The following is a 15,547-nucleotide window of genomic DNA, read 5'->3' as shown; positions in this document are numbered from 1 at the left end:
AAGCAAACAAACAAACAAACTAATTAACAAACAAACAAACAAACAAAACCGTATATAAAATCAAAACAGATAAAATCAGAACAGTAGATAAAATCAGTAGTTAAAATATAAGTTTTGAAATTTAAGCTTAAGTGCGGATTTGGTGCTTTATTCAAATGCAGCTGAGAACAGGTGAGTCTTCAACCTGGATTTAAATAAACTGAGTGTTTCAGCTGATCTGAGGCTTTCTGGGAGTTTGTTCCAGATATAAGGAGCATAAAAGCTGAATGCAGCTTCTCCGTGTCTGGTTCTGACTCTGGGAACTGATAAAAGACCGGATCCAGATGACCTGAGGGATCTGGAAGGTTCATGCTGGGTCAGGAGGTCACTGATGTATTTTGGTCCTAAACCATTCAGAGCTTTATAGGCCAGCATCAGAACTTTAAAGTCTATCCTCTGACGGACAGGCAGCCAGTGTAAGGACCTCAGAGCTGGACTGATGTGGTCCACTTTTTTGGTCTTAGTGAGGACTCGAGCAGCAGAGTTCTGAATGAGCTGTAGTTGTCTGACTGATTTTTTTTAGGTAGACCTGTAGAGATGCTGTTACAGTAATCAAGCCTACTAAAGATGAATGCATGGACTAGTTTTTCCAGGTCCTGTTGAGACATCACATCTTTTATCCTTGAAATATTCTTGAGGTGATAGTAAGCTGATTTTGTTATTGTCTTAATGTGTTTTTCTAAGTTTAGGTCTGCATCCATCACTACACCCAAATTTCTCACCTGGTTTGTGGTTTTTAGGTGTATCGATTGAAGTTCTCTGGTGACCTGTAATCGTTTTTCTTTGGCACCAAAGACTATTACCTCAGTTTTGTTTTTGTTTAGCTGGAGAAAATTGTGGCACAACCAGTCATTAATTTCCTCAATGCATTTACCAAGAGCCTGTACAGGGCCTCGGGCTCCTGGTGACATTGTGATATATATTTGTGTGTCATCTGCATAGCTGTGGTAGTTTATTTTGTTGTTCTTTATAATCTGTGCCAGTGGGAGCATGTAAATGTTAAACAGAAGGGGTCCCAAGATGGAACCTTGGGGAACTCCACATGTGATACTTGTCTGCTCAGATGTGAAGTTACCTATTGATACAAAGTATTTCCTGTTTTCTAAGTATGTTTTGAACCAGTTTAGTACAGTTCCTGAAAGACCTGTCCCGTTCTCCAGTCGTTTGAGTAATATGTTGTGGTCAACTGTATCAAATGCTGCACTGAGATCCAGTAAAACTAGGACTGACATTTTTCCACTGTCTGTATTCAGACATATGTCATTAAACACTTTGGTCAGAGCAGTTTCAGTGCTGTGGTTCTGTCTAAAACCTGACTGGAAGGCATCATAGCAGTTATTCTGTTTTAAGAAGTAATTGAGCTGTTGAGAAACTGCTTTTTCAATGATCTTACTTAAAAATGGGAGATTTGAGATCGGCCTGTAGTTGTTCATTTGTGTCTTGTCAAGATTGTCCTTTTTCAGTATAGGTTTGATTACAGCAGTTTTTAGTGATTCTGGAAACACACCTGATAATAAAGAAAAGTTGACGATCTGTAACAGGTCTGACTCTAAAGTCTTTGAGACCTTTTTGAAAAAACTTGTTGGCAGGACATCTAAACAGCAGGAGGAGGAGTTCAGTTGACCTAAGATGTCCTCCAGGTCTTTGCTGTTAATAGGGTCAAACTGTTTCATGGTGTTTAAACAGTTTTTCAGTGGACACAGTACATAGTCTGGATCTGCTGTTGATGTACCAATTGCTTGTCTAATCTTTTGGATTTTTTCTGTGAAGAATTTGGCAAAGTCATTGCAGGCCATGGTCGAATGAAGTTCAGCTGCCACTGACACAGGGGGGTTTGTTAGCCTGTCAACTGTAGAAAATAAGACCCGAGCATTATGGCTGTTTTTAGTGATGATGTCAGAGAAGTAGGACCTCCTTGCATTCCTCAGTTGTAAATTATAATTGTGAAGTTTCTCTTTATAGATGTCATAGTGAACCTGGAGGTTTGTTTTTCTCCATCTGCGCTCAGCTTTCCTACACTCTCCTTTTTCATTTTTCACCAGTGTGGAGTTTCTCCATGGAGACTTTTTCCTTCCAGAGATAACCTTCACCTTAATGGGAGCAATAGTGTCCATTACATTTAACATTTTAGCATTGAAGCTATTGACGAGCTCATTGACTGAACCTCTGGACAGGTCAGGTGTTAATGGGAAGACCTGGTTAAAGATCTCACTACTGTCTTCAGTTATACACCGTTTTGTGATCACTGCTGTTGATATATTTATGTGGGCTGAGATTTAACTTTCAAAGAAAACACATGTCTACATCTGCCTGTCTTTGGGGATGAAATTCTGTACATCAGCCAAGCAAGGTATTACAAATATTTAGCCTTTATTTAAAAGACCTGTTTTTTATTGGAAAGACAGATTCAGTGGGGGCACTCGACTAATACAAGATGGAAATTGGACTGACATTCAGTATTGATTGAATATTTAATTTGCAATATCGATTGGCAGGCCAAAGTGAGTAATATAAAAGCTTATCTTGCAGGAAATACTATTAAGTAGTCAGTGAAATTGGTATAAATAGTGTTTAATTTTTAAAGTTAATATTCACTTAATTTCCTGCAAACTGAAATATTTTATTTAGTAAATGCTGTCAGTTTATACCCCATTTTGTTCTGTAGATCTAATTCCTCTTGGACCGACAGATGGAGCAAGACGTTTTAAAGGAGGAAGGATTGATTGGAGCGCTAGAGTGTCAGGTGTGACTGTGAGGCAATCGCAAATGATTTAAATGACTCATGGGTCACTTAGGAGGGCTCCTGAGCAAAATTATGCCTATACAGGGCCCTGGGGAGGTTGACCCTGCTCATGATCGGAGCATGTGCGCCACATTTTTCCATTCACTTATGTTTTCATTCATGTTAATTTTATTTTGGACAAGGATATATTAAAACCTGGAGAAATACTTTGGCTTAAAGCTGTAAGCGGTGAAGTTTTATAATCTATGTGAACAGATATGTGAACACCTATCATGTGCATAATACACAATTAGTTGTTGTGACATCTGCTTAAATTTATATCACATCTGCAAAACTCTCACAAATTAAAAAAGGAAAATTCTCCACCATGGTCACTGGCCGTATATAAAACTGAAAGACTAAAAGCCTGCTCTCATAACTTTTTATGTGGCATCAAATTTCTCCCGATCTTTTGGCATACTGTTTTTTATTTAATTAGACTAGGATCTGGACGTGATTCTGCTGCTGCAAATCAGTTGCAAGTTGACGGTGAAAACTTTTTGTCATATCTAGGACAACAACATCTTGTACCGTGAATATGAAATGTTAAATGTCTCAACTAGGCAGCCATCTTTCTTGATCACATCGCCCTGCTGTTGTAAGGCATTACTGTCTGCAAATTATCTTAGGAGAGTCATGACTCTGAAGTAGACAATCACGAGAGACGTTTGCATTGGTAATGTAGAAACTAGACTTTAAACTATTTATAGTTGTTAAATTTAACTTTAATTTGCGATATAAGTCATATATCAATTAACTAATTCCACATATTTGTCTGATTTTTCAAATAGTGGAATAAGTAGGATAACATTGACAGGATTACTTTTGTAGCTTAGCTACAGCTAAATGTTTTGATAGATTAACATCCTCAGCTGTTTTGAAACATCAGACATACATGTAAGCTTCTGGTGTCAGTCTCTCATGGGGAAAGATTTCTTGTTCAAGAGGCAGAGATGAAAATACTGGGAGCTCACAATACTGTGCTGCCACCAGACAGTATTATCACAGACATGCCCTCATATACACCAACCATTTGACTTGCTGGGAGTATTTATGCTGCCACTCTTCAACCTTTTGATTCACCAGCTTCATGTCGGTTTCTTGTAGAAATGTGGGAACTAAGTAACTGAAGTAGAAATGAAAGGACAAAGCCATGGAGTAAAGGCCACAATGAAAGTAAAGTAATAAAATAATTTGCATGACACAGTTTAGCGTGTTCAATCTGAATAATTTACTTCAGCAGTCTTCAATTATCCACTGTAGTTTAGCCATGCAGAGATAAGTGGCTTTACTTTCTCAACAAGTGTTCTGGTCACTATTGACTGCTGAGTCTATAATGTGACAGCAACCAACAACCAACAGACAACATCATTCCAAAATCCAAGTTGAAATCTCAAATTTTGTTGTTTAGGACATTTTCTCAGGTATACCTTACTAGGACCTTCTTTAGCCTTCAGAGCTGTATTAATTCTTTTTGGCATCAACACTGTGGTGGAAACATTCTTCTGAAATTTTGGTCTATATTGGTGTGATAAGATCTTGTAGCTACTGCAAATTTGTTGACGGCTTATCCACGATGTCAGTGTTTCATTTCACTATATCCCAAAGGTCCTCTCATCCCAAAGGACTGGGAGCTGTGGATTGGATTTAAATTATACTTATTTACTACTGAAGGGTCACAAAATATGACACTCCATTACACTGCTATCACAAGTATACAACAAAGCATTAGTAAAAGGCTGGGATATCATGTTATTCATGCCAGAATATCATAGCAGAAATTAAGATTTATCAAACCAGGCAACATTTTTTCAGATCCTCTTTTTTCCAGTTTTGTTGACTCTGTGTAAATTATAACTTTCCTGTTCTCAGCTGTGGCACCTGGTGTGGTCTTCTACTGCTGTGGGCCATCTGCTTTGAGCTGTTGTGCATACAGAGATGCTCTTCTGCTCGGTTTTAACAAGTGGCTATTCAAGTTTGTGTTCCTTTCCTTTTAGCTTGAAGTAGTTTGGCCATTTTCCTCTGCTCTCTGATAACAACAAGGTATTTTGGCCAAGAGAATTGCTGCTCGCTAGATATTTTCAGTTTTTCAGTCCACTTTCTGTAAACCGTAGAAATTGTTGTATGATAAAAGGTCAGTAGATTTGCAGTTTCTGAAATATTTAGAAATACAGCCTGTCTGTAAGCAACAACCATGCCACATTCAAAGTCACTTGAATCCACTTTCTTCCCAATTCGGTTGCTCAGTTAAAACTTTAGCAGGTCGTCTTGACACAAATCACTTTCACTAAATCACTTTATCTACAATATATTTTTCTGATTAGATATTAGTATTAAAAATAACAAACAGGAGTTTAATTTAACAGGTGAACCTAATAACGTGTCTGCTAAATGTACATTTCAGAATGATGATGATGAAATTCTGGTTTTGGATTGCAGGGGTTTGAGCCATTCTAGCTCTAATTCACTGACTGTCCAAAGAGAAATCTGATCCCCCGTTTTCACTGATATTCTTCCCAAATTCACTTTAATATGAGGTGTTTACAACTCTCAAATTTCTATATTAAACAAAAGTCATTTTATTTTGTTGTCCAAGATAAGGACAATGCTGGACAGTTCCTCCCACCCACTCCATGATTTGCAGGCCAGTCACAGAAGCATGTTCACTGAGATTACCCAAATATACCACCGGACAACACAGGAAATCATTCCTGCCTGTAGATCTCTCTCTCAGCTCAATTCCTAACTCTAAAGCACAGTACACGCTGCAATAGTTGCACACCCATAATATCACTTCCTCTACAGAGAAAATGTAATATAAGTCAATATAATAAGAGGGGCACCTCAATGTCAACTATTTATATTTAATTATGTGGAATATACTGGAATATTTATAATTAGAGCTATTTGTATTTATTAGAGTTTTTTGTTATATTTTGTCACTTTGTAATATATTGTAATATTAAATTTAGTTTGTTTAATTACTGTTCTTACTGTCACAACCTCACACAACCTCTTCTGGGATTAATAAAGCATCCCAATTCTGATTCTGACTGTGATTTAGCCACACCACTGATAAAAAAAGTATTTGATATTTAAGGGATAAAAGCCAGATGATTGTGATTATATGAACAGTTTCTCAAAAATCAGTAAGAAAGATGGAGACAGACGTCAACAGCGGATGTTTGAAATGGCAATCAGAACTTACTGTGCAAATGTTTTTTCTTTTCTTTTTATGTGGGAAAATGTGTTGGACAGTAGAGAGTAAAAACTTTCAATATATAGGAAAACACAAGGAGCTTCCAGTGTTGCCAAGCAACAGTAAATATTCTAGCCCAGAGGCAAACACCCTTAAGAAGTCTTGCCACTGGGCAGCCATCTTCAATTGCCACCTGCACCTGTTTGGGCAGTTATATTGAAGAATTATCTACATTATTTTCTGTGGACACACAGACATAAATACTGCATGCAATCAGCAGTTAACGTGATTAAAAAAAAAGAAAAAAACTTTTTTTCTCCTGTTGTCATTCAATTTTTATCATCCTCTTTGCTGGGTTTTAAATTGTCCTATAAATTGGTGTTATCTGTCATATACATGACTATGCTAAAGTCATGTATATGTCAGATAAAGGACAGGTAACATCTTCAATGTTCTTGTTCATCGCCTCTTTATAACCACTTTCTCATCTACAACACATTCAGCCTTTTGTCTTTTTTTTTGCTTCAGTATTATTGATACTTGTCTGTTAGTAACATTACTACATTACTATTACTACCTACACATTCATTAACATTGCACATGACTGTGTAGCAGTTTCTCCTCATATGAGTAATGTAAGTTGACTCCAAAACTTATAAAGACTTTAAATGTGCTGCAGTTTGAGCCTAGCATGAAACAGTAAATCCTTACTAATTATAAGTATGTCAGAGCTATAATTAAATATTGTAAAAGGATAAACACTCAACAGCAATGGACTTTTTTTTTTTGCCAGAAAGGTCTGTGGACATAGAAAGAACCTCCACTGGTTTTCTGGCAGTGTTGGTAAAAAAAAAAAAAAAGGCTTTCGCAAGACAATCATCATGCTGAATATCATTATCTTCAGTGAGAAATAATAAAACAATTTTTAAATGTAGCCTTTAGTTTGTTTTTAGATTTAACAATTTCCGTGTATCTTGCCATAACACCGTCCATGGCTTCGATCATTTCATGAATCACATGGCAGTTACTTTTGACTCCCAAAGAAGTGTCTAAAGTTTTTTGTGATAGTTCTTTAGGTCCCTTCAGAATACAGTTGGCCATCATGCAACTCTCACTCTCTCCCTCTCACACATGCATACACACAACACACACACAAAGTTAAAACAATGCCAGCCACATTGGTGCAGCTGGTAAAATGTGATACAGTATTAATTAGTGAGCTTTAGAGGTGCTGTATTGTTGAACTTTTAAGAGAGCCAGACAAGCTGTTATACACAGACTCAAGTCTTCTTGCTAAGGTACGATTAACAACTCCAAACCATAGCTCCATTAATTCATATTGTAGATATGAGAGTGATGTCAATCATCTCAGACAAAACATGTCTATTAGCAAAATTCTGGACTACTCCTCTATAGAAATACTGCTGCTGGAAAGTTATTCCTTGGCCAATTTACTGACTTGTAACCACTTCATTCATTTACATTGGTTTCTTAAATGAAATATCAACTGAGTTTTATCATCTCTATAGCGGATCTGTTTTGCAGCTTGCAGGGTCAGTAGCCCTTAAAAAATGCATGCGGTAACTGGTTTTTACCACATTCCTCAGATTATGTGAAGAGCTTTGAGTGGCGTGCTGGTATATCTCTGCATATCAGTGGTTTTCAATTGGAGCTCTCAAGGTGCAGAATCCTGCTGGTTTTCTGTCCCACTAGGCTGATAATTACATTTGTGTGGTTTCCAAATTCATTCTCAGTTTTAATGACTTAAAATAAAGGGATTCACAGCTGCAAGAATAAAAACATAACGGTCTGTAGTTTTCCATCTCATTATTGTAGGTTATTGGTCTCTTCATAGTACAAGTATATTTACTATTTACTAATATATTTATACAGATTTTTGCTTTTACTTCTTCTCTATTCATAGCGAGAAACTGGAATTGGTTACGTAGTATTTTACAAATAGAGTTATGAAAGATTTAAAAGAAAAGGACTGAATCGAGACCTTGGAAACATCTTGTATCTAAGCTGCAAAAAGGGAAAGTTTAAGTGCTGTCCTGTTCTTGTACATCAGTTTAAAAATACAAGAAAAGGCTTCAGGCTTTGTATGATTCTTAACTAGATTAAACGGCGCATGTTAAATTTGATATAAATTGTAAACATGCATATCAATTATTCAACAGTATAAGTAGAGGTCAATCAAGCAGATAAGGTCACATTACCATAATAAGACACCACTTATCCTGTCCAGTGAAGTTTTATCAATACCCAACAATGAGAGCCAAAAATTATTTCAGTGCATGAGCGCAAATCAGTGTATAATGCAATTTCTCAAACACATGGCTACATATGTAAGTGCTATTCAGTAATTACTGAACCTTTATTGGGATATAGCCTTCTGACAGTCTTTTGATGCTGAAAAAAAATGAACAAGTATGGTTTCTCTTTTTTTAATTTTATTTTTGGGGGCCTTTTTTGGATAATGGAGCAGTGAAATACACAGTTTGGAGTCAAACCAAGGTCACTGTTCAAAATTTATAGTGACGCCATCACAAACACCTTATATCAACTGCCAGTCACAATGGCAGGGGAAGGGTGATTTGGGTTTGTTTTGCAGCTTGCAGTCCCTGAATCTACCAGGACCTCCTTTTAAACCAAAGTATTGTAGAATCAAATGTGAGGCCATCTGTCCGACAGCTAGAAATTTGTTAATACAACAGAACACAACCACAGAATGGCTGAAAAAAATAAGCCCAAAGTCTACTTTACACTGAAAAAAAGGGACTGGCCATCTCTTGGATTTATGTAAGCATCTCGCATGTATTTAACACAATTGCCTCATGTTTTAAAGATAAATGTAACTATATAGTGTAAAAACTACATGATATGCAGAAAGGGTGTATTAAATTGTTCATATCATGTTCAGGTGAAGTAAGTCAATAAGATAGCAACGTTAAATCTCGTGAAACCACGCGTGATTTCATCTCGCGGGCTTTGGATCGTGGTTTAAAAAATGCATCCATCTCAGTCAAGTCGAGCAGCCAACTCTACGTTTTTTGGTATGTCTTGATTTTTTGAATTAATGTTTACTATATTTCAGCCAAATGTAGTTAAACGTCTAGAGTGCCGCCATGTAACATGCTAAAAAAGAGCCGTTAGCTGATTTGCTGTTTTATCTGTTGTCAAAGAATTGGCGCTTTTTCATTTGAATTTGTCTTTGGCACAAGAGCCGTAATATCACATTAAACCTAATTACGAGGCACTCTCAACATAATTTGGTTTTCTGTGTGAATAGATTTGCCAACTGACTCTTCAGTTACATTGTGTATTTACTGCACCGTGGTGTTAGTGAGATTTTGGACATTGAACAGCTTAAGCTAATATCATCAGTGGCATTATGCTAGCTTACATCCCTACCCCTCCTGCCCTCACCTGCTGTCCGTTTGTTTTGTTTTTTTTTTTTGCTGCACATTGAGAGATGACCTCTATTCTGCATTTCACCAGGAGTCAGCTGATGGATTGTGGGTTCAAGGTATTATGGTAAGAAAGTATATTCTATTTTCGCTTAAGGTTTCTGTAACTTAATTATAATAGGTTTTTTATAGTTATTAGGTGCATGCATACTCAAATAGACCACCCTATTAATACAACTGAGAAATCCAAAATCTGCCATAGGTTTAACCTGTATGTATTGTCAGAAAGGTGATTACTGGACTCACATTAATGCACACTTGAACTAAAATGAGGTTGTAACTTGTGGGTTCTTGGGTTGCAAATCAGAAACAAACATCTTTGGATTTTTTTAATCCCATAAGATCTGGAAACACAGTTTTTATTCAACAAAACATTGCTGATTAACCAAGCACAGTGCCTGCTGTTATTTCAAAATAATTTTATGTCATTTTAGATGAAATGCAGCATTCCAGTGCATCCCAACCATGCCTTTACAGTCAAGGTTTCTGACGGAGCTGAGTTTCTCTCTGACAGTCTGCTGAAAGTGTTTGCAAAGTGATCGGGGGAACAGGGCACAAAGCTAAAGGATGTAGCTGCCATGATGACAGTAAGAACTTTAAAATTCTTTAACTACAAAGTGTATATGTATTGCATTAGGTCAGTAAAAGATTTTTATGCTGCATCCATTGAAACAGTCAACTATTACCCGTGAGTACTGATTCCACCGAAAGGATGCCATAATTTTCGTTATGCATTTACTGGCCCACTGAGAAAAATTTATCTTTTTTAAAAAAAAAAAAATGTTCTGGAAACTATATATCCATAAAGTTGATGTCAAACAGGAACTTTTGATATTTCTTTGTAGATGCTGGTGTTGCATGTTGACTGGTTTAAGTTTTTGTCTGGGATCATTTTCTTCTGTGCTAGGGCTGCTCGATTATGGCAAAAATGATAATCACGATTATTTTCACTGAAATTGAGATCACGATTATTTGACGATATTTATTTAACCCTTTAAGACCTACTATAGAACCAAGTCCACCAGAGCTTATATTATTTTTTTTACATGCTGTAGTGCCATTTGTGGGAGCATTTCAAGTTGCTATACATCAACTGTTATAGCCCATATTTTAATAATATGTATGCATTAAGTCCATAGTAATTAGGGGAGACCGGGGATAGTTGTAACATTTTTGACATTTCTGTCTGTAAATTGGAGCTCGTTTAAGGTAGTGGATTCAAAATGTAATGCAAAGTATTTACATGTCTCTGCTATTAAATAGTGCAGCTATTTTCTCTGCAGCACAATTACCCATTGCATGGTATGGTCTCAAACACGAAGAGTGAAATGTTACAATTAACCCCATAGTCTGGGTTAGTTGTAACATCTCCTGGGGTAAAATGTAACACAATGAAATAAGGGTACTAACAAAACATTAACGTGTAATCTTTGTTTATTCAACACATGAATGCACTTAGAGCCATTTATGTAATTATGTGTGTGTGTGACAGAATGCAGAAATCTAGCTTTTGAACATATTCCAACCCCCCAAAAAGACAAATTATGGAATTTTCTGCAACTGAATATTTCATTAATTTTGATTGGTCTTCCTTGAGTTTGGCCTCATTGGCTCAGTGGGCATTATAACCTACAGCTCTTGCACCAATTTTGAACATAACAATGAAGCTGAAAAAATGTAGTTGTTCACCAGCATCGCAATTCCATTACTTTTTATCATGGCTTACCTTGGTGTGGTTTGCAGAGTGCTTCAGAAAGATGTTTCTTGCATCCATCCTGATTTATTTCCACTACCAGTACTTCCTACTGGTCCATCTCTGACACAGTGGTCTGCATAATGTATGTGTGGGAACACAAACAGTGGAGGAATTGTGTTGCCAATGGCATTAACCACATATACAAATGTGACCAGTGAACCTCTCTCTGCTGATGTCGTTGCCCCAACTTGTTTAATATAAGTTAAAGTAATAGTGTGGTAAGTTGCAACATCTGCATTATTGTTACAACTAACCCAGACTGTTGCTGTTACAACTGACCCAGACTCCTATAGCCATGAACTAGCTAACATTACAGCCAACGGCTAAAACATTAGCACTAAAGACCTACACAGAATATATCCCCATAGACATACAAATAACATAATTTAAGTTTGATGAGTTTAACTGCAAAGCAGATAATGCTATTACAAATTGAAATAAAGTAGAAAAACTTACTTTTTGGCATACAAATCACTTTTTTTCATGTTAAATTGTCTGTTTTTGACAAAATGTGCTGATTTTTCACATGTGATAGCAGAACTGAATTGGGCATGCACAGGATGAGTCACATCATTTGAAACTTAGCCCTGATTGGAGAAATTGGAAGTGTTACAACTGACCCACGTTACAACTATCCCCGGTCTCCCCTACATAAATTGCAAAAAAGTGCAATAAACTACAAAAAAAATTGAAAATCGCTTTTGTTTTGTTTACATATATTTCTACTTGGAGAAATTTAAGAGGTTTATCCCTCAAAACTTTAAATACAATAAAGTTGCAAAAAATAGTTTACAACAACAGGAAATTTATTTTGAGTGTCTTCATAGTTTTATTTTGGAGATACAGCAATTTTTATATACTGCAGGAAAAACAAAAAACAATCCTATGATGCAAATTTGCAAAGAAAAAAGCATGTGCATCATTTCACTGTGGGAAGTGTTATGAACAGCTGATGGATCGGCAAAGCGTGTTTCTGGAGTATTATGTTTTTTTTCCTGCAAGCGCTTTTTATGCAGTTTTTGCAAAGCTATATGTGGAAGGAAACCGTGACCGAGGACAAGCTGATGGCATAAGTTGTAAGTACAACTCCTCCGGTTTCATATGCAAAACAAATTATTGCGCTAGCTTACACGGTTCAGGTTCTACAGGGATTTAAAAATAGTTACACAACACGGAGCGTGCTGCTCTGACCGGATTTAAAGGGTTAACAATGACTTTAAAAAATAATATAAAATAGTGTACAACATCACTGAGGTTTTTTTTTTTTACCTCTCTTTTCAACCAACGGCAGTCACTCTCCTCTCCAAATAACTTCTGCTTAGCTTTCCGAGCTTCCCTCGGGTCCTCTTAATCAGCGGTCTCCAACCTTTTTTGCGCCACAGACCGGTTTATGCCCGACAATATTTTCACGGACCGGCCTTTAAGGTGTTGCGGATAAATGAGGGAGGGGCTAATAATCGGCTCAGTCATTTTTAATGATCGTTGAAAGCCCAGATCGTAATCGTGATTAAAATTCGATTAATTGAGCAGCCCTATTCTGTGCTACTGAAAAGTTCACAAATCTCTGTTTTCTTTGTTATAATACTTTAGGATGACATTAATGCTCGAAGGGAGTCTCATCAAAGTGCTCCGCATCTGTGTGAAAGACAATTGCAACATCTTGGTGCAGGAGTTCATGGTGAGTGTTTTATGAGTAGATTGTGGCTTTGCAACATTTAAAAATGCATTTAGTTATCCACTTGATCCTCATTGGACTGGTTAGGACCAGTAGTCCTCTTTAATAATTTGAAGTTCACATGAGGCCTGGTAGTGAACTCGGCCGCCCCCCCTTGAGGCCCCACCCCCCTATATTAGGGGTCACATCAGTGTGAAAAAACTTTAAATTTGTCATTCTAGTGAACAAAGGAAAATCCCCCCAATATTTAGCTTTTGTTTGAAAAAAAAAAAAAAGACCAACAGCTAACCAAATTGTGGGGCTGAAAGTCTAAATTCTAACATCTTCTGAGTGACATAACCTGGATTTCTGATGGGCCGGTGTCTTTCTAACAAAAACTAATGTAAAGCATTTGAAATTATTATGTTTTTCACTCTGTCTTAGAAACTCTGTTAGACCATGAATGGCAGCATGGCAGGCAACTCTTTGGCTATAGCTATTTACTATGTTGCTTGCATTGGTTTAAATTACTCTAACATTAGAACTGGTAGATTCAAAAGAGATGAGTTTAAAAAGGAATCTTAAAGAAATGTTTTGTGTTTAACCAGAACTTGACTGAGGCCACTGCACAGATTGAGAAAACCACAATGAACATCTGTCTCCAGAGGATGCACCAGGCAATGACTTTTCTGATGTTGGCATCATCATCGAGGGTATAGTAGTTCTTCAAGATCTGGATAACGTGACCTTTGCAGTAGCCATGCTGTTTGGACCTTTTTTATTCCTTCAATATGAGTTACCCATCACAACTCTGCTACACTTTTGAGGTGATTCAAAGGGTGGTAATGGAGTTGGATGCAACTCAGCTCTCAAGAAAAACTCACAACTAAGACAAAACTGCTCCTGCAACGAAGCTCACTGTTATGCATGCAAGCTGATCAGCTCTAGGTGAGAGGACATTTAAATCTCACACTTGTTCTGCTGCATTTTTGAAGCTCAATTCCAGGAACAGATCGCAGGGTTCATTTTTATATACTCTGCAACTGCCATGAGGACGAGTCGTTTTTGTTGTTGTTGTTTGTTTTTCCTTTTGCTCTGTACAGCATTTTGGCAGCATTTTTAAATTTCTCTTTGTATTTTTTCTTTCTTTTACTAATGAAGAGATGTAGCATGAACAGTTATGCAGTCTAAATATCCCATATGGGTCGTGTGAAATGTTATTTTCAGTTTCATTCAGTTGAAGTAAAGAACGTTGAATATTTCTAAGTGTGCTGTTTTGAACCAACATGTCACAGTATGATCAGTGCTGTAATTTTTGACAGTCACTGTATCAATGTTATTTTTGCGTCTCTTGAATAAAGGTTTTGACCTGCAAGTGCTAATTTCTTTAGTTATTGGGGTAAAATGGGTAATGTTAATAGGAAGGTGTTTGCCAATTCAGTAACCTAATTTAATGTTAATGGAAACTAACATTACCTCAAATTGTTTAGTTATAATTGTTGTTTAACTGAATCTTGACGTTAGAGGCCTTAAATAGAATGTTTTGTATTGTTCTTTCCCAACATTTTTCAAAAGAAACAGTCTAATTTCTTTGCTGTGATTGATTCCAGAGAACACGGAAGAACTGACATTATTTAACTGTTGATTTATGTAGATTCAGTGGAGGAGTAATGTCAGTTTAATTCTTTACCTACTGTCAATGCAGTGAAATTAGACATTTTGTTTTGAAAGGTTACTGGTGGATGCCAGCAACCATCTTGGAAGAGAACAATACAATCTGTTATAAGGCCTCCATTTGAAAATTGTGTATTTGATGCTAGAATATAATAGCAAAATGTAATTTGAAGATAACATGTAGCATTTAAGTGACCAAGTAGTATTGGGTAAAAGTTATTGAATGGTGTTGGGATAAAGTGAGAAAATTGTGAAGGATTAAAATATTTCAAGAGCTCAAATTACTTCATCAAAACATGTTTAAGTCACATTTTATCAACACAAATTGCACAGGTTTATTGAACATGAATAAATTGTGTTAATTTAACTCAATTGTTTAAGTTGCTGCCAAAGCAAAACATCTGTGTGCAACAAATGTCCACCATTGAATTAAGTAAATCCAACAGCATATTTTTTTCAGTGTAGACCTTAATATAGTTGTTCATAAACAAATGCTCAATGAACTAAAGTAAGATGATAAAGAAGAGTTTGCCACAATTCCTCCACAAAGATTTTTTAGAGATTGATAAAATTATACAGAAAATGATTCATTAAATTGAAAAGTGGTTCTACAAGCTACTGAATGGTGGGGTGCAAAGTTTTTCCTGTGAAAACATTTTAACATGAACGTGTTTGTCATTCTAAAAGTGCATTCACTTGAGTAGATTTTCACATCTAAAACAGTCAGAGAAAGTCATGAAACATGTTTGCTGTTATCAGAGTCAGCACAAAGATGCAATGTAGAATAAGAAACTCTGCTTATCTCTATGTCCATCGTCTACTGTAATTTTCACATTGCCTAAACATGAGAGGTCTAATGAAGGTTGTAAAGTTATATCATTCTACTTGGATTTTTGTTTTTCCTGTAATATTATGATAAATAGAAGGACATTATCAGGGCATGGTGGATGGCCAAATTCAATGAGGAAATTTT

At 36.4% G+C, this 15,547-nt stretch overlaps 1 long non-coding RNA gene across 1 annotated transcript; it reads left to right on the top strand.

Moving 5' to 3' along the window:
* Positions 1 to 8,842: 8,842 nt before the first annotated feature.
* Positions 8,843 to 15,012, top strand: LOC146570580 (uncharacterized). Its single transcript, XR_014893011.1, has 5 exons — positions 8,843 to 9,076; positions 9,522 to 9,557; positions 9,925 to 10,077; positions 12,837 to 12,924; positions 13,509 to 15,012. It is a non-coding gene; the product is annotated as an uncharacterized LOC146570580 (long non-coding RNA).
* Positions 15,013 to 15,547: the final 535 nt, after the last annotated feature.

This window comes from Mchenga conophoros, linkage group LG7, assembly GCF_057382185.1.
Source record: "Mchenga conophoros isolate Kocher_MC1m ecotype Shallow Benthic linkage group LG7, M_conophoros_male_GT1.1, whole genome shotgun sequence".
Taxonomy (NCBI): domain Eukaryota; kingdom Metazoa; phylum Chordata; class Actinopteri; order Cichliformes; family Cichlidae; genus Mchenga; species Mchenga conophoros.
The sequence above is the reverse complement of the archived record's forward strand: the minus strand, read 5'-3'. Positions and strand labels throughout refer to the sequence as shown.